This window comes from Cervus canadensis, chromosome 4 (genome assembly GCF_019320065.1).
Source record: "Cervus canadensis isolate Bull #8, Minnesota chromosome 4, ASM1932006v1, whole genome shotgun sequence".
NCBI lineage: Eukaryota > Metazoa > Chordata > Mammalia > Artiodactyla > Cervidae > Cervus > Cervus canadensis.
Window position 1 is genome coordinate 77565434 of NC_057389.1, and position 18351 is coordinate 77583784.

Consider the following 18351-nt stretch of genomic DNA (forward strand, 5'->3'; position numbering starts at 1 on the left):
TGTTTTATGACCTAGTACATAATCTATCTTAGAGAATGTTCCACATGTACTTGAGAAGAATATGCTTTCTGCTGTTTTTGGGTAGAGTGGTCTAGGAATGTCTGTTAGGTCTAATTGGCTTATAGTGTTTTTCAATTACTTGGTAGCCTTGTTGATATTCTGATCAGTTGTTTTACCTGTTATGAAAAGTGGGTTATGACATCTTCAACTATTATTCTTCAGCTCTTTGTCTTTTCAAGTCTCTCAGTTTTGCTTCACATAGTTTGAGTTTCTTTTGTAAGGTGTGTGTATTTATCACTGTTATGTTTTACTGATAGATGGACCATTTTATCATCATAAATGTTGTTCTTTGTTTAACAACTTTTGCCATATTTTGTCTGATAGTAGTATAGTCACTGTAGTTCTCTTTTGATTCCTATTTGCATGGTATTGTTTCCACTCTCTTACTTTCAACTTTTTGTGTCTTTAAGTCTGAAGTGTGTTTCATATAGTTAGAGCCTATTTTTAAAATCCATTCTGCAATTTCTGACCTTGCTATTTCTTTTACTATATTTTTATGATTTTTTTGTTGTTATCCTAGAATTAACATTAACATCATAACTAAAAACAATCTAGTTTGTGTTAGTACCATTCTCTTCCCGCTCCTTTGTGTGATTACTGGTTAACAAATTATATCTTCACATATTGTAAAGGCTTCAATACAGTTTCATAATTATTACTTTATGAACTTTTCTTATAAATCAGATAGGAAGTGTTTACAAAAATACATTTGTACTTCTTCATCTGTGTGATTATCAGTATTTTTTAATTTCTTCACTTGGACTCAAGTACTCCCCTGTGTCTTTTCATTTAACTTAACTTTTAACTTAACTTGTAGGGCAGATCTGATATTGATGAATTATTTCAGTTTTTGTTTATTTGGGAATATCTTAATTTCTCCTTCATTTTTAAAGGATAATTTTTCTGAATACAGAATTCTTGGTTAAATCTTTTTATTAGCATTGTTACTTATGTCAACCCATTGTCTTGAGGTCTTTCTGATGGAAATCAACTGTTAATCTCAATTGGAATATTCATTTTCTTATAGTTGAATTTTAAATATTCTTTGTATATTTTAAATATATTCCTTTATCAGATATGTATTTCCTTTATCAGATATGTTTTATGTGACTATTTTCTCCTAGTCTTCGGTTTGTATTCTTATTCTCTTGACCATTCTTTATACAGGGATTACAGTGTTTTAAACATACTTATAATGATTAATGATAATAAAAATGAAAGGTTTCATAAAGTAAGTCCAGCATTTGGTCCTCTTCAGATTAGTTTCTGATGACTGCTATTTTTCCTATGTATGGGCCATACTTTTCTGCTTCTCTGCTTGTCTTGCTATTTTTGTTTTTGTTGTTAAAACCTGGATGTTTTAGATAGCATAATGTTATAACTCTGGAAATCACATCTGCATCCCCACCTCCTGCCACCCAAGGGTTTTTCTTGCTGTATTTTTGTTGTTGTTGTTTTTGCTTATATGTTTGTTTTGCGACTTTCTTAAACTAATTCTGTAAAGTATGTATTCCCTGTTTTATGCGACTGCTGAAGTCTTTGCTTGGTTAACTTAGTGGTCAGGTAATGATTGCTTAGAGATTTCCTTAAATGACTTGGAGCAATAAGTCTTCCACTCTTTGTTGAGGAGTTGTGTATGTGTTGGACCACACCGTCAACCCTTATTCAACCATAGCTCTTACCTTAGCCTTCATTTCCTGCTTGGAGAGGGTCTCAAGGTCAGCCAGAGGTAAGAGATAGGTGCATGAATAGGTCTTTTCTGGGCACGTGCATAGCCCTGCACATGACTTTGGTCTTTTAAATCCTCAGAAATATGTCAGAGTTTGTTGTGCCTACCTCCTGCCACCATCAGACATCTCATTCCTAAGATCTTTTTAAAATTTTGGCCGAGTTCTTGTTTGTTCAAAGGGGTATCATGGCCTCAGGAAGTTATAATGGTAAATAATTGTCACTGATTGTTTTTGACAGACACTATAAGGATAGGTCTTTTTCTATGGAATGAGCTACTAATTAGGTCAAATAATAAAAACACACTGCAAATTGGCACTTTTTCAATTTGCTGTGAGGTCAAATAGTGTCAGTACTCTGGGTATGTGGCTTTTTGAGGCTCTTCAAACCTAGCGTGCTTTATTTCTGTAAGGCTATTGTTGATGTTGATTGAAAGATTGTGGGTTTTCAAGGCTCCCATGGAGCTCGGGGGGCTTCCCAGGTGGTGTGTTGGTAAAGAATCTGCCTGCCAGTGCAGGAGACACTAAAGACACGAATTCGATGCTTGGGTTGGGAAGATCCCCTGGAGTAGGAAATGGCAACCCACTCCATTATTCTTGCCTGGAAAATTCCATGGACAGAAGAGTCTGGCAGGCTACAGTCCACAGGGTCACAAACAGACAATACCGAGCATGCATGCTTGGGAAGGAGGTTGGGGTGTAGGTCAAGTTAAAATTCCCAAAGTCCTCTGTTCTTACTGAGATTTTGAATTATTTCTTTAATAGAGGTTTCCAAGATTGTTGAAACCTTTGGTTAAATTTTAGAGTTCTGAATTTATTATTATTTTAAATTATTGAATTAATTCAAGTAAATTTTGCTAGGTTTTCACTGCTATTATGTAGAAGTAGATTTATAGAGGTATTCACTTGATCATTCCCTCCACCTGTTTTTGAGCCTCTGTAGGATCTGGTTCTGTGACTGGGATTTTAAATATTTGATTATGATTATGATAATAATGAAATAAAAATAATAGATTATCTATTTTTAAAAGTAGAACATTCAAGAACTTTAAATGTATGTGTATTCGTTTCTCCAAAGAGTAAACAGTATAATGAATTTTGTTGTATTCCTCTTTTGCTTGCTTTTCATGATCCGTCTATGATAAATATATGTACATATATACATATCCCTTAAGCAACGTATTGTTTAGTTTTGCTTGTTTTTACAAAAACAATATTATAGTGAAGGTATTTGTTTATAAAATGCCTTCCCCTTCCCTAAACCTTATTTCTAAGGGTCAGTGACAAGTATAGCCACAGTTCTTTTATTCTCATTGTTCAAATGTTTTTAATAGCAAGAATGCATGACATTCCGTTGGATAAATGTCAGTTACATAAAGTTGGTTAACAGTATTCAAATCATTATATCCTTATTATCTTACTATCTTTCTATCAGTATTGAAAGTGGGATTTTATTCTCTGACTATAATTGATGAAATAAATAGGTACAGAGAATAAAGGCGATGATTCAACGTAAGGAAAATAAGAATTCCCAATAAATAAATATAAAAATATAGGGCAAATGTCATACGGAAATGAAGAAAAGTTTTTTCATAAGCTTGAAAAACTTAAGTTTCAATTAAAAGTGTTCACTTTTTTAAAACCAAATTGAATATAAATACAAATTCATCTAGTTTTTTTTTTTTTTCGTGGTGAAAATTTGAACTTACATGATATTGAAAATCTCTTGCAAGCTTCCTAGCAGGAAAAAACTGCTGCTGTATTTCCAGGGACTCAAATAAGGTACGCCTCAGAACTCCCTGAAGCACCAAGTGCTGGAAGATAATAGAGCATATATCAAAGAGGTTTGTGATAAAAGTCTGTGCTTCAAGTATTCTCTTCCTAGTGAAAATGTTATTCATATGTATAGACAATAGAAAAACGTTCTCAAATATGCTAAGACACAGAAAACATACTACCGACACATCGTTGAAAAATTTACTTGGGCTCCTTGCTGATCAAAGGCAGTGTATCAGTATCACCTGGGAGCTTGTTAGTAATGCAGAATCACAAGCCCCTCCCCAGACCTCTGGAAATTAGAACCTGCATTCTAACAAGATCCCTAGGTGATTGATATGCATATTAAAGTTTGGAAAACGTGGCTCTTACTGATCAAAAGTCAAAAATAAGAAGTAAAGGAAGAGGAAGTCATTATAGAAAGACTATATTATCCATTAATACACTTTAAACATACAGAGATGTCTAGATAATCCTTGAGCAAATTAAAAATCATCTTTGAAAGATATGATCTGTAATGTAAAAGTGTAATAAAACAATTTATGTTTAAAACCTTAGGTTATATTGGCCAAGATCAGTGTAATGTGGGAAATAAGATTGTACTAAATTCTTCACCTTTAAAGGTAAAGATGATGTCATTTCATCTTTTCACCATCTTTTTCACCATCATGAGTATGATGTCGTTTCACAAAGGAAGCAGTGTGAAGTGCCTAAAACAAGTTGACACATGAATTTATTAACTATGGAAGTTACAGTTGAATAAATTAGATCATTGTTTTAAAAAAACCTTTAAGATAGGGTTAAGAACTTTCCTGCGAGGAAAAAGTTGGGGGAATAATGATTTAATATTATTACTATGTATTTCTAGTCTATGGTGGCTCAGTGGTAAGGAATCTTCCTGCCAATGCAGGAGACATGGGTTCGATCCCTGGGTTGGGAAGACCCCCTACAGAAGGAAATGGCAACCCACTCCAGTATTCTTGCCTGGAGATTCCTATGGACAGAGGAAACTGGTGGGCTACCGTCTGTGGGGTCGCAAAGAGTCGGATATGACTTAGCGACTAAACAACAGCAACAAAAGTTAGTGATATATTCCCTCTGGACAAAACCACACTTTGATTCTTTTTTTTTTTAATTACCAGGTGGAAACTAAGATATCAAAAGATGGAAAATGATCAGTGAATTTTATTAGTTTATTCCCTATTGACTGCAAAACTGAGTATTTTCTGTCCTGCTTCCAGACTCTTCGTGAAGGTGGGCTTCTCCATGGTTTCAAACAATCCTAGGTGGTGGGGGCAATAGCAAAAGGATTTTGTATGTAATTGGCAGCCAGCAGTTAACCACTGCAGTGACATCCAGGTGAATGTGTCACCTTGGGAGTGGGGGTGGGGGGAAGTGGAAAATGGCAAGAGTGTGGCTCCATTCTTTAAATTCTTTTTTTAGAGACAATAATGTGAGGCCACCATCTCAAATTCTTTTTGTCTTATATTAGGTATAAAGGAACAAATTTCATCTAATTTTATTTTTTTCTCTGCTTTAAAAATCAATAATGCTATTATAAAATACTTTACATTTGTAGATAATTATAGAGTTTAGTATGAACACTTAGATATCTGTGATCATGTTTATTAAATTATAAGATTTTTGCCATCTTTACTGGAGATTCTAAAAAAAATTACAGTTAAGAGTTAAGAATACTCCCTAGCTCTATTCTCTTGCCCCATTCCAGAAATACCTACTATCATGAATTTAATGTCTTTCATGTTGATAGTTTGTAAAATATTTTTGTACAGATCTAAACCTCCGTGTGTGTGTGTGTGTGCGTGTGTGTTCAGTTGCTCAGTTGTGTCCGACTCTTTGCGACCTCATGGACTGTAGCCCATCAGGCTCCTCTGTCAATAGGATCCTCTAGGCAAGAATACTGGAGTGGATTGCCATTTCTTACTCCAAAACCTCCATGACTGTTTAACAAATACTTGTGGATTTTAAAACTGTGTTATACTGTGGGTTTCCTTCTGCAACTTTTTTTTTCAACACTGTTTCTGAGAACTCTCCATGTTAATTATATGTAGACCCCATGTATTCATTTTAACAGCGGCAGTTTTCCATTGTTGCATATGCTACAATCTATCTAGTCCCCTGTAACAGAGCACTGAATTGTTTCTGAGCCTTTGCTTTTGCACACAGTAATATGAGGGTCATTCTCATACAGGTCTCCTTGTGCACACATGTTATCTAAGTTTCCTAGATATTACCAAGTCGCTCTATAATGCATGAATACCAAGCTCCTCTCTCCTAAGCAATGAATGAGAAGTTCTAGTGCTACACTGCTTCATCAACCCCTGATATTGTCTGACTTTTAAATATTAATATTTGCTACTTTAATGGGCATAAAATTGTATCTCAGTATTTTAATTTACATTTTCCTTGTAACTTTGGGGGCTGACCACCTTTTCATTAATTGGCTATCCGGGTTTTCTCTTCCATGAATTGCTGCTCATATTCTTTACCGATTTTTAAAACTAGATTTTTCAGTCTTTGTTTTCCATCAATTTGTTGGAATGCCCTGTGAATCCTGGGTACAAATTGTTTCTTGATTGTATGCCTTCTCCCAAACTGTGGCTCCATTTTTATTGTTGTTTGCCAAAGCTTTTACTTATTATATAATCAAATATAATAATGTGGATTTTACTCTATGTCCTTTTTATGAAATTATTTTCTAAGTTCCTACAGATGTTCTTCTGTCTTTTATTCTAAAAAATTTCTACCTACCTATTACTGATTTTTATGTCCAATGTGAGGTAGAGATCTAATTTTATTTTATTGCAAATGGACAAACAGTGACCCCAACGCTACTAACAGGTGTATCCTTTTTTCTCTTTGTAATATCACTTTTATCCTAAACCTGGTATCATTCTGTAAGAATGTAAGATTTTTCTTTTCCTTTGGTCATGTCGTGTGTCATGCAGGATCTTAGTTCTTTGGCCAGGGATGGAACCCATGCCCCCTGCATTGGGAGTGCAAAGTCTTAACCACTGGACCACCAGGGAAGTCCCTAGAATGTATGATCTATGATGCCAAAGACCTTGCCTTTTTTGTTCACGGATGTATGCTAAACATCTAGGACAGTGCCTGGCACATAGTAGCTATTTAAATTTATAGGTAAATGAATGAATATTCAAAAGGCGTTTCTGGTGTAGAACATAAGCAAGCATGATTTCTCAATAAAGAGACTTTAATTGGGGGTTTTAAAGCTGCTTTAGTGTTTTCCTCTCTTCTTTCTGAGAGGTAACCCATGTCTCTGAAGAGTCAGAGAGACCTTATAATACCTCATTTGAGAACAATAACTACATGAATGGAATCTTTTCTAGTTAAAAGAAAAAATTGTTTCACTTCAGTAATAGATACCAGAGGAACCATTACATAAACTTTTAAATATAGATATTATGTGATAACATTTAAGTGTGAATGGGAGAGGAGAAAGAAAAGATAAAACTTGATTGATTGGGTATCAAGTGACTTTTACTCCTACTTCCTGTTTCTTTTTTTTGAGGATGTAACCATAATGCTGTCGGGGTTGTCTTGGAAGGGAGTGATTGGCACGTGGGGAGGGGAGTTTAGGGTGGCGGGTGTGCTCTATGGCGGTCACAATCCTGTAGAAAACTGTCATGGACATTGTCCTTCAGGATTTCATTCAGGTCTGGAATGGAAGGGTTTTTTGAGTTTATACTCTGCTTCTCATGATTTGATAATGGCTCTTTGATGTAAAATCATGGGGAGAAACAAAAAGCACTGAGGGGTTCAGATAATACCATTTATCAAGGAGAGTTAAAAAGAGAGTTTGGGCACAAATACCTTGAACAATAACTTCAGTTGGAAAGAGTTGCTTTCATTGAATTTCTCGACCCTGTAAGATTATTGCCATGATGTTTGAGAAATGAGCATCTCACGAGGAGTCTAATGCCTGCAGCATCACAGTCTGGGTGGCCATTGGTGTTGGCCAATGGAATCCCTCTATTTCCCTGAGTGCACATAGATGTCCACCCTCCATGTCCATCGTGGCATAAGTGTGCTGTAACCGCGCATGGTGACGATGCCCCTGTTTGACGGGCCACGTAGTCTGGAGGGGGCTTCTCCAGTGGCTCGGTGGTAAAGAATCTACCTGCAGCACAGGAGCCGCAGGAGACTTGGGTTCGATCCCTAGGTGGACAAGATCCTTTGGGGAAGGACCTGGCAATCCACTCCTGTATTCTTGCCTGGAGAATCCCATGGACAGAGGAGCCTGGTGGGCTACAGTCCACAGGGTTGCAGAGTTGGACATGACTGAAACAACTTAGCAAGCACACACACTCTAGTATAGAGGATGGATTGGGATGGATTATCCTGTTCACAGGGTTGGACACAACTGAGCACCTACACACACACACACACACACACACACACACACATCCTGTTCTCAGGAAATCTGACCATGTTATAGGTTTTTAAAAATGTTCACAAATTTTAAATCAATCAGTAATTTATTTATCTGTTGAAACAAATGACATCATTTGATCCCCTTATCAATTTTCTGGGGCCAGAACCTTCACTTATCACATGACATGAGATGTGTGAATTCCTCTGTGCTTGAGATGTCTTTAAATCTTTACACCAGTCCAAGGTCGTCTGGAGGGAGAGTCAGGTTTCCTGTCTCTCTCCATCCCCTACTACTCATATACTCCTCACTTAGTACCCTTATTATGAGTTATGTAAAGGTTTGTGTTTTATCTCTGTTTAATTGAAAGTTAGTAAACAGAGAGGTCTTTGAGAGCAAGGAGTTGGTGTTATTCACTCTTGTAGCTGTGGGCCTAGCACAGTGTCTGGAGCTTCAAGGAAGCAGAGTGTGTGAGGTGAAATGAGAGAGAAGCTTGCCTAAATTAGCTGGGCTACACTAGCTTTCTCATGACCCAGGCTAGTGTTCTATGATTAATCAACGTCCTCTCACTTCAGTTTGTATGTGTAAGTTTTTTATGTTTCATTTTTTATTGAAGTTTAGTTGATTTACAATGTTGTATTAGTTTCATGTGAAAAACAAAATGATTCACAAATACAGATATATATATATTTTCATATTCTTTTCCATTATAGGTTATTACAAGATATTGAATATAGTTTCCTGTGCTATATAGTCCTTGTTGTTCATCTATTTTATATATAGTAGTGTGTATCTATTAATCTCAAACTTCTAATTTATCTCCCACTCCCCTTTTCCGCTTACATAACCATAAGCTTATTTTCTATGTTTATTAGTCTTCTGTTTTGTAAATAATTTCATTTATATTCTTTTTTAGATTCCATGTATAAATGATAACATATGATGTTTGTTTTTGTCTGTCTGATTTACTTCGCTTGGTGTGTGTAATCTTTGATTTTTGTTTATTTGCTTCAGAATTTTAAATTTTTATAGAAATTGGTAGAGTTAGGTGTATATATCTGTTTCAAAGAGTGACAGTTTGTTTAAGGCTCCTTCTAGCTCTGGCCTCGTCTGAATCATTGGCTAAAAGTTTCAGGACAATTTATAGCATTAAAACAAGTGTTAAATTACAAGTGGTAATATCAAGTGATAATATCATGGTGAAAATTGTAAATTTACCAATATATCAGAACTTTTAACCAGAGCTAAAAACCCATCTGAACAACTTGAATTTTTATATCCATCTCTCTTAGTTCATGTGTGTGTTTTTTTTAAATCAGTTTTCTAAAATCAGAATGTCCAGGGATGAACTCTATTGTGAAGCTGGTCATGAGAACTGGTAGGGTTTGAGACCTCAACTGAGCAGTATTTTACTGAGGTGTTCACTGGGTCAGGCAAGAATAGTCTGGCTGAGTAATCAGTTTTTTTAGACAGGCTGCTGGCTATTAGACATATATCTGTGTATGGGATGCTGAAAAGGAAACAGTAAATAAGAAGACATCTAATTCTCCTATTTTTTTTTTTTTTTTTTTTTTGCTGATGTCATATATTTGTTGATGGATTATATTTCTGGGAGAAAGGAGGTTTCTAGATAAGTAGTACCATTCTTTCAAATTGAAAAATATGAAATGTGTTAAGAGTTCCTGGGGACTAGACTGAATAATCAGTTCTAGGAGCTTTGCCCGTCTATAAGACCCAAATTTGCTTCCCTGCAAGAGTGTATTAGTCCTTGGGGCCCACGGGAGGCAAATGTTGACAGCAGCAGTTAAATCAGCATGCTGTTCTTTACTGCAGGCGTTTTCCCCTTGTAGAGACATCATAGTCATGCTGTTGTACACTTTTCCCCTCATTGTAGATTACATTTTCCAGGTGAATAGAACTTGAAGCCCTCAGATGATATAGCATCCCTGGGAGAAATTATGTAGCTAGTATAGAGACCTATTCCCAAACAATTACCAAATAAAGCAGCCTTCAGAGCCTGCCATTATACCAGTGTTAGACCCAGTCAGGTCCTGCCATCCATATCATTTCCTGGGCAGGAAGCACATCGTTTTAAGTGGCATACTGTAACCCTCTGTGTCAGATAGGCTTTGGATGTTGGGCCCCAAAAGGTCTTATTTGCTCTTTTAGCAGAGACTCATCTTTCCTCTGCCAAACTGTTTTTAATGAGAGGGCTGTAGTTATTACACGCGTTCCCCCCTTTCTTTTAGTATTTATAAAGCCAAGAACCCTGTAAAAGTTTGCTTTTGTGTGCATACATAGGATACATACTTTGGTTAAGTGCTGACACCTTTTATTTTTTTCTTCCAGAGGAATCAGTTGTTTCCTTTTTGCTTACCTTGCTACACTTTCACTTTTAATACTCCGGTCACTCTTTCAAATGCCTCAGGGAAGTAAGTTAATGGTTCGGTGGGAATGGGAAGAGGAAGAAATTTTCAGAAATGTCTTCTGGGTTCTATTATTTATACATTTGTTGGTGGTATTTATTGTCTTCCTAATATATGAAGAGTTTCAGTATTTTAACTGTCATTCTGGTATTTTGTTCTAAGCAACAAGCTTAAATCAGTCAGAGTTTTTTAAGGAAGGAACATTTGAAAAAAAAAAATCTCTCCAAAATAGAACATTAAGGAAGCTAGCACTGAAACACTGACATGTGTATTTCTGTATACATCATAATAAAGTAAAAATCAGGGAAGCTTAGTTCATTTGATCAAAATGATATGTCTTTAATAGCAGTTTCTTTTCTTTCAACATTTTACCCAATTTACCCAATTAGTTACTTATTTAATAATAGAAGAGATAAATATTAATTTGGACTCAGAAACTTGAGTCCTCACTAAGTGAATGATTTTGGTCATCATTTTGGTAACTCAGAGTTATAATTCATTAATGTAGTAATATGAGATGCTTCTTTGTACCTGTGAAGATTTCCCAGTATGGTAGAGACTGCTGATGCCCTTGTTATGAATAAAGTATGCTCCACTGTGTAAAGACACAATCATACAAAATGAAAACAATAGGAAGAAGTAAGCCTTCTGAGCAACCTCATGTACAGGGTCAACGTATTATGTGCTTTGCTGTACAGACATCTCATTTGATCCTCAAATGTTGTAAGTAAAGTGTTACTGTCCCTATTTTACAGATGAGGAAACTGAGGCTCAACAAAAGTGACTAACTGGCTGAAAAATAGGAAGATGAAAAGAAAAGAAATATGTTTTTCTGAAGCCAAAGCCCTTACTTATTCTCATCATGCTTCCAGAATGATTTTGGTAAGTGGAGGGGGAGAACTGCTGTTCAAGAAACATACGACTTTGCATTTAGAATTCACTTCTGATGTTATGATGAAGCCATTCGTTACTCTTTTGGATTTAAGTTAAGGGTTCTGTAGGAAGGGAGGGAGGAAGAAGTTTTCTCACCTGTATCATTATTTATGTGTCTGTTTACTGGCCTTATTATCTTCCCAGTGGGTGGAAACCTTCAACATCTTGGTTGTTATTTTAAATTTTCTAGGGGAACAGATACTTGAAACAGTCCTCAGTCTTAAACTAGGACCTCTAGCCTTAAGTAACTGACTATTCTCCTGTAAAACAGATTCATCCAAAATGTGTCCTTTGTGTTTGATGATATGAATGTCTCCAGTTTGTTAATTAATATTGTGCTTATTTTTGGTATGATTCGTGTGTCTTTCCAGTCTGATTGTGCCCTGAATCTTATTAAAATGAATCAGTATTTCTCTGAGCGGACATTAGGTCTAAAATGTCCCAAGCAGAATTGGGTGTTGGTTATTTAAATAGTATGTTAAATGTTGTTTGGTTTCTTTGTGCTTTTTATGTGTGTATTGACTTATCATATGCACTTTCAGCTCCCTTCAGGGAAAAAATATAAAATACACAAATAAATTTTGGTGATCTGAGAAATCGTAACTCAGGTTACTCAGTCACTTGCCTGGTGGCTCAGTCAGTAAAGAATCTGGCTGCAATGCGGGAGACCTGGGCTCGATCCCTGGTTTGGAAAGATCCCCTGGAGGAGGGCATGGCAACCTTCTCCAGCATCCTTGCCTGGAGAATCCCCATGGACAGAGGAGCTTTATGGGCTACATCCATGGGGTTGTAAAGAGTAACATGCAAATGAGCGACTAAGCACAGCACAGCACAACTGAAGTACTGACAGATGGGTAATGAACAAATGGTAAGTGCCAAGTGATGATTTTTATTTTTAAAAAGAATAGTTTGAAGCATACTTATTTCACTGTAAACCAGAAAACTCTGACTGTTTCTTGTCTCCTGTGTGCATGCGTGCTAAGTCACTCATTCGTGTCTGACTCTGCGACCCTATGGACTGTAGCCGATCAGGCTCCTCTGTCCACAATCTTCTCCAGGCAAGGATACTGGAGTGGGTTGCTATACCCTCCTCCAGGGGATCTTTCTGACCCAGGGCTCGAACCTGTGTCTTTTACGTCTCCTGCACTGGCAGGTGGGTTCTTTACCACTAGTGCTACTTGGGAAGCTCCTTTTTGTCTTCTGGGTATTGGTTAATCTTAACATGTTTGCAGTTACATCACATTTATTTTTAATAGGAGCATTAAATGAAGATGACTAGTTTTAGCTGGAAGTTAAGAAGAGCTTTTAAAATTTATCCTTTTCAGATGTCAGATTCCCAAACCTCCCCCATATCCACTTACTTTTTCTAAATGCACTTGTCCTCCCCATCCTACTATCCAAATTTTAGAATCCAAATAGTTTTGCAATCTAGATAAGAAAACTAGATTCTATATCTGAATGCGAGCATGAGAACAGTGAAATTTTAAGTGCAGTTGATCACTAAATTCAGTGCTGTGTCAGCAGGTAATACTACAGTAAGACTGACATATTGAATCTTTCTACATTCGGAGATTTAAACTCATGTCAGCACATACTCTATTTATTTCAGGCTGTGCACGAGCATAAGTCAACTTTGAATATGTTGTAATGTAATCCAGTGTAGATAGAAGCTGCAGGAAATTTATAAAGAGAAACATAATGGTAAACCTCCACGGACCCGGTTCTTTGAAGGTTATTTGAGGACTTTGTCTCCTCCAGATCTTCAGTCATGCCTATTGGCATCACTTATCCACTCCCCATGGGAATTTCAGGATCCCAAGGAACATGTTGAATGTTCTCTAGAGTCAGGAATTAGATGAAGAAAGATTAAATCCTTGTACCAGACACCTCACTTTGAAATCTGTTGTTAGTTATTGTTGTCTCTTTAATCTGACTCAATACTTTAGGGAACATTTTACAGGTAATAGAAATTGCTTGACAACATGTTAGATTGAATGTTGTGTCAGAGGCATTCCTCTTAGAGCTTGGCATTAAGTCATATCCTTTGATATTGTATTACTTTTAGCATAAGTAGTATTGGTACATAGAAACTGCTACGGGAATGTAGCCTGCAGAATGTCTAAGTATGGCTCCTAACTGTTTTTATGATTTTGGTTCACCTGCCTACACACTCTAGTTTCTTGCATGTATATAAAGGGAAATCCCATAGTAATTGATGTGTGTGCCATATACAAATACAGTGAACAAGACCCACATGGCCTCACATTTTTGAGGTAGTCAGATACAACTCTGGATAGAATACTGTTGAGATAATTTATTGGAAAGACATCAGAAACAGAAGTATAAGCTTCATCCTCAAAGGAGTTTTCAATCTGGTGGATGAGATAGAATATACATAGATGTGAGTTACTTGAACTTTACAATTCACCCTATAAATAAGTGGGGGCCCAGTGCAGCAGGCCAAGGAGGCTCACAGTTAGGTGGTATTCAACAGTATTCCCTCAAGGTGGGCTTCAGGAGGTGGTAAATTTTTTGAATTTTTTTTCTAAAAAGCTTAAAAATATATATATCATTACAAGTTATCTGAAAGTGCAAATAATTCAGAATTACTTACAGTATTGGGTATAAATTTTCCCTCATAACTTTCCCCCAACTTACTATTCCACTCACTTATCCAAAGATAACTTCTGTTAGCATTTACTATGTAATGCACTATTTCTCTATTCAGGCATCTCTTTGTCTATCATCTATGTTTTATGATACACCATATACATTATTCTGAATATGACTTTTAACTTGTCAATATGTATTAGAACTTTTCTCATGTTAGCATATGTATACATGTGTTTTATCCTTTTGAAAAATTTTACATAGCATGAATGTATCATAATTAAAACTTTCATTTACTGGTATATTTTTCTATCACAACTAGCATTGTGATGGAAATCCTTGCAGTTAATTCATTAATTTATTTATCTAATATTTTGGGGGATTATTACATGTCAGATATTGTCTTATGTATGCCAAAAATGAACACAAAACACAAAATAAACAATAATAAAAATATATGGTTCCTGCCAGATTTGGAACCAGGCGAGGTGAGTGAGCCATTTGTCTTAGGCCCCAAATTTAAGCTCAGTAATCAAGACAAGGGACTTTCCAGGTATCTGAGTGGTAAGAATCCACCTGCCAATGCAGGAGACACATGAGAGGTGGGTTCGATTCCTGAGTTGGAAAGATCTCCTGAAAGGGGAGATGGCAACCCACTCCAGTATTCTTGCCTGAAAAATCCCTTAGACAGAGAAGCCTGTTGGGCTACAGTCCATGGAGTCACAAAGAGTTGGACATGACTGAGTGACTGAGCATTCATGCAATCAAGATAAATAATATTTTATACACTTTAAAAAAATAAAATTTAAAAATTCTATGATAAACAAAATATGACATTTTGAACAAAAGCAGATTCTGTGCTTAGCTTGCACCAAGGAGATATTAAATAATCACAAAATTGCTATTTTATTTTTCTTAATATTATTCACAAATTGTGATTAAAAAACACTAGAACAGTAAAAAAGGATTTTGTGCTAAATTATATTTAGGTTTCAGAGACTGTCACAGATTAGGTTCCTTGAAAAGCCATTTCAAAGATTAGCATTTAGGGCATTTATTAAGGCATGTTCTTGGGATGAACTCCTGAGAGGGAAGGAAGAGAAGTGGGATTTGGCAGGATAAGATTTGGCAGCATTTGCAATGCTGTGTTAGTGGACACATCAGGTGATCCTCTAGGGAATTCTGAAGATAGGATGACTTCTCAAAGCCCTACTAAGTTGGGACGGTGGGTCTGGGCTTTCAGTCCTCATGTCAACAAGTCACTTGATGTGGACTGCCCTGGAACTCGGGTGTGTCCCTGGACCAGCTGGCTCTCTTCATTTAAGACAGTTCCTGAAAGGGTTGACAGTGGACCACTGGATGCACTCCCAATATCTCGGTAATAAGTGTTTCATCCTTGAAGGGTGGGGGGCTGAGAGGCACATCAGAGAGATGACAGGGTCCGTCACAGAGCTTTCCCAGAGGAATTGAGGCCTGCTGGTGAAGTAACAATGTGAAATTCATTCAACAAGTATTTTGGAATCTCCTGTGATACGATGGGCCTGTTTTAAGTTCTGGGAACCACAGCAGAGTACAAAGACAAATTTTTTAATTGAAAGCTTATGTTGTGCCATACAATGTGTTAAACCTTTCACATGAATTATTTGATTCTTTCTTTCTGATGAACTTGTAAAATAGCTCCTATTATTACCTCTATTTAATAGATGAGGAAACTGAGGTTCAGAGATTTTGCATCTTACCCAGAGTCCCAGAGTTAACAGAGTTGGAAGTAGGATTTGAACCTAAAGTTTGCATACTGCAGATCCTTGGGTGTAGTTGACCTCAATAATTCCTCTTATTGTGTGCATGTTAGACTATTTCTATATTTTGATATCTAGAAGTATAATAGTTGGGTCACAGTGCGTACGCATTTTAAAATGTTGGTCAGTTCAGTTAGTTCAGTCGCTCAGTCGTGTCCGACTCTTTGGGACCCCATGAATTGCAGCATCCCAGGCCTGCCTGTCCATCACCATCTCCTGGAGTCCACCCAAACCCATGTCCATCGAGTCGGTGATGCCATCCAGCCATCTCATCCTCTGTCGTCCCCTTCTCCTCCTGCCCCCAATCCCTCCCAGCATCAGGGTCTTTTCCAATGAGTCAGCTCTTCGCATGAGGTGGCCAAAGTATTGGAGCTTCAGCTTCAGCATCAGTCCTTCCAATGAATACCCAGGATTTATCTTCTTCAGGATGGACTGGTTAGATCTCCTTGCAGTCCAAGGGACTCTCAAGAGTCCTCCAACACCACAGTTCAAAAACATCAATTTTTCAGTGCTCAGCTTTCTTCACAGTCCAACTCTCACATCCATACATGACCACTGGAAAAACCATAGCCTTGACTAGACGGACCTTTGTTGGCAAAGTAATGTCTCTGCTTTTTTAATATGCTATCTAGGTTGGTCATAACTTTCCTTCCAAGGAGTAAGCGTCTTTTAATTTCATGGCTGCAATCACCATCTGCAGTGATTTTGGAGCCCCAAAAAATAAAGTCTGACACTGTTTCCACTGTTTCCCCATCTATTTCCCATGAAACGATGGGACTGAATGCCATGATCTTCGTTTTTTGAATGCTGAGCTTTAAGCCAACTTTTTCACTCTCCTCTTTCACTTTCATCAAGAGGCTTTTTAGTTCCTCTTCACTTTCTGACATAAGGGTGGTGTCATCTGCATATCTGAGGTTACTGATATTTCTCCCGGCAATCTTGATTCCAGCTTGTGCTTCTTCCAGCCCAGCATTTCTCATGATGTATTCTAGACACTACCAAACAACTCTTTAAACAGTACCAATTTTTATTTTCACTCAAGGTCTATGGAAATGTCCATTTGATCACACCCTTTATTACATAAACTTAAAAAAAATTAAGTAGGCAATGTTGTCTATCTTTCTTTTAAGTTTTCTATATTTTATATGTCTTGCTTGCTGCTGCTGCTGCTATGTCGCTTCAGTTGTGTCCGACTCTGTGCAAACCCATAGACGGCAGCCCACCAGGCTCCCCCGTCCCTGGGATTCCCCATGGACTGCAGCCTCCCCGGTTCCTCTGTCCATGGGATTTCCCAGGCAAGAGTACTGGTATGGGTTGCCATTGCCTTCTCCATATGTCTTGCTTAGAAAAGCTTTTTCCAACATAAGAATATTAAAATATTTTATATTTTTGTATATTACTTGTAGTACATATTATATTCATGCATAGTATTTTTATGGCCTTATTGTCTTGTTGAGACCTCTAGTAAAGTATGTACGCCTTTATTTTTAGGGGCAAATTGCTCTGTTTCACCGTTATGTGTGATGTCAACTCTAGATTTTCAATAGGTGCTCTTTATCAGGTTGAAGAAGTTTCCTTCTTTTCCTAATTTTTAGAGAGTTTTTTATTGTGAGTGAATTTTGAATTTTGTCAAATGCTTTTTGTGCATTTAGGTTATCATATGATTTTTCTGTCTCAATTTGTTGATATGGTGAGCTACACTGATTAGTTTTATTTTGTTAAAGCAACTCTACATTCCCATGATGCATTTCACTTGGTTATACTTTCTTATTATTTTTATATATTGCTGAATTCAACTCATTAAGTTTTTAAGAATTTGTTTCTATATAATTGAGGGGTATTGTTCAGTGATTGTCCTTTTTTTTTAATATTGTTATCTGGTTTTATTAATGGTGTATTTCTGGACTCATAGAGTTGGAAAGTGTTACCTCCTCTTAATTTTCTAAGAGTTTGCAAACAATTTATTTTATTTCTTCATTAAAAGTTTGATAGATTGCATCAGTGAAGCCACCCAAAGCCTGGGATTTTCTCTGTGAGATATTTAACTACAAATTCATTTTAAAAATACTTATAGGACTGTTTGACTTATTTATCCTTTTTGAGGGAGCTCTCATAGTTTTTGTTTTTCAGTTAATTTATTCATTTTTATCTAGGTTGTCAAATTTAGTGACATAAAATTATTTATAATATTCCTTTATTACTTTTTTAATGTTAGTAGGTATGTCCCTTCTTTCTCCCTGCTACAGGTAGCTTTTTTTTTTTTTTTCTGTTTTTCCTGACCAGCCTGGCTAAAGTTTTATTAATTTTATTGATTTTCTCAAAGAAACAGTGCTTTGTTTCATTCATTTTTCTCTATTAGTTTTTCTGTTTTCTAATTCATTGATTTTTGCTTTTATCTTTGTAATTTCCTTCTACTTATATTGAGTTTGATTTATTCTTATTTTCTTAAAGTAGAAACTTAGCTTACTTTATTTCTAATAAAAGTTTATGTCTATAAATTACTTTTTAAGCACTGCTTTAGTTGCAGTATATAAATTTTGATATGTTGTGTTTTCATTCAGTTCAAGATATCAATAGTTTTCAGTTTCCCCTGTGATTTCTTCTTT

General features: G+C 36.4%; 1 long non-coding RNA gene across 1 annotated transcript in view; it reads left to right on the plus strand.

Moving 5' to 3' along the window:
• The first annotated feature begins 4588 nt into the window (after nt 1-4588).
• The window catches only part of LOC122440097, a 73044-nt gene continuing 59281 nt past the window's right edge, over nt 4589-18351 (plus strand). The window contains exons 1-2 of the long non-coding RNA XR_006269046.1: nt 4589-4817; nt 11159-11285. This is a non-coding gene — a long non-coding RNA (uncharacterized LOC122440097). The remainder of the gene's footprint in view (nt 4818-11158; nt 11286-18351) is intronic.